Source organism: Wolffia australiana, chromosome 8 (assembly GCF_029677425.1).
Source record: "Wolffia australiana isolate 7733 chromosome 8, ASM2967742v1".
NCBI classification, from domain to species: domain Eukaryota; kingdom Viridiplantae; phylum Streptophyta; class Magnoliopsida; order Alismatales; family Araceae; genus Wolffia; species Wolffia australiana.
In genome coordinates this window covers 927,150-929,398 of record NC_135842.1, presented here as the reverse complement: position 1 = coordinate 929,398, position 2,249 = coordinate 927,150, and positions in this window count along the sequence as shown.

The following is a 2,249-nucleotide window of genomic DNA, read 5'->3' as shown; positions in this document are numbered from 1 at the left end:
TATAGGATAAAAATATAGATGATAAAAATAGGTCATAATTAAATTGTAGATAGGGAAATAGTCGAATGCTACGGATCAAACCGAAACTACCCATTACTAGCAGTTGTAATAGCTTCAATTGATCTAAGATAGGCAATGCATTGACAAACGCAATTAAATCAAGAATAGATGTTATCAGTAGTTATAAAGGCTAAGATTAAACAAAAAAATATTACTATAATTACATATAATACATCTATATAAATATCAACCAATAATGCAACGTAGACAAAAGCTCCATACTCCGCATATCTAGGAGTAATCTATTGTGCGTCACACCATTACTGTCCAATGAGAAAAGCCGCTCAGATAGTGTAGTTGTTGCTGGCTTAGAGAGGTACTACATTGCCAACTTTGTGAGATGTGGAAAAGATTGCACAACCGTGAGCATTTACCATTGGAGAGGGTTCTCATTATCTCGAATTAAAGAATTTGAAATTTAGGCCTCGAGTTGATGTATGGTCTCTGCTTCTGTCTTGGATTCGATGCCAACTTTGGCCTCCTTTATCATCTTAACAATCGTGAGAGCATGTTACTAGGTCTCTTTTGAAATTCGCCCACCCCCCCTCGCTGGGATTTGATGGCCATTCTGCTTAACGGAACATTAGAGAAAAGATCACACATGAACAACATAGTATGTTGTAATCTAATTGGGTTTAGGTTCATTTAGAGGAAGCTTCATCAATGCATCAAGGAGCCATGTCGCATTCTCGCCTTCATTGCAGAGTATGGAAGCCACCTTCTTGTCAAACTTATGGTTCATGGCCTCTCACACATCCCCAAGGGAGTCCTGAATATTTGGGAACATGACCATCCTTATTGAACCGGTCAAAGACATGGGCGAGATGTTTTGATATAGTCCTGATCAAATGAAGAGCCATGGTTGCATGAGTATTTTTGAACTAGTAATGTAAGTAGTTGCCTTGTGAAATATCTCTAATATATTGCAAAAATCCTCCGACATAGCCCATACCTCAAGCTTGGGGGTGTAATTCCTTGCACTCATAGAGATGATCGTAGGTGCCATTTGGTCAAGACCCTTCCTCTAATCTATTACAACGCACAGCATAGTGAACATCAAGTTCCACCTCGTTGAAACCTGTAGCTCAACTTTGTTGGTGTTTATTATCTTAACATTTTTGTAGATTAGGACATAACTAGTCTTCTTTTGGGGTGAACTAAGGTAGCTTGTACAACTTCATGAACTCAGTCCATTTTCTCCCTATGTGTGATCAAGCTATGTTAATCTGACACGTCAACTGAATCTCCCTCTTCGTCACACACTCATACACTTATTTGCGCCACTTTGATTCATATGAAGGCTTCTCAAGTGGGAATGAAAATTCAAGTTCAAGGCGTTCACCTCACAAGGAAAATGCACGTCATTGTTGAATGTCGGATCCATAGTATCAAATCTAGTTGCTAGAAAATGCGTCGTTGTCATGTTTTTTCACACAATTCTCAGGGTTGCCACTAGAGACATGCATGCAAGTGCAAATTAAGATATTTAAGATATATATCTGTTACAATACCAAAAAAATTGATCAGAGGTTGAAACATTCTATCACCACAGTAACGACCCAGCTCATTGTCTCCCTGTCATACTTATCTCTAAGACCTGTTCCTGGAGCTTTATTCCAACATTAATCAAATGGTCAGTTGTGCCTAAATTGGCACGGCCATTATACATAGTCCATGTGTCCACAATGATCATGTGTCTTTTCAGAAAAATGCCCATGGTTTTGCATTAAGGATGATATGACATTCTGCTTCTCATCCCTTGGTATGATGAAAGTGCAGTGATGTTTTGTCAATGACGTGTTGAAAAAAGGGTCTGCAACAGATCATTTCAAACTCAATTTGGCTTTGCGCTCATCCTGTAGCTTACTATATGCAGTAATATATGTCTCCAAAAAACATTTGTGCTCCCATATTTACTTAATGAACATCCATACTTCGAGTCATCCACTAGACTGAAGTCCTCAAATAATTTTTGCTCTAGGTGGTCACCTTGTCTTTTTCCTGCCCCTTCAGGAAACGTTGTTCTATCATTTACTATCTACTCTACCAGCTAATGTAGCTTACATCCATTGTGATGGGGAAGCACACTGTCCACTCTAGGCTCCATTTCAAGAAGTGAATCTAGAGGTCTTCTGAGTGTGTTGATTGTCTTCCAAACATATGAAGCTAAGTTGGATAATCCAAAAAAA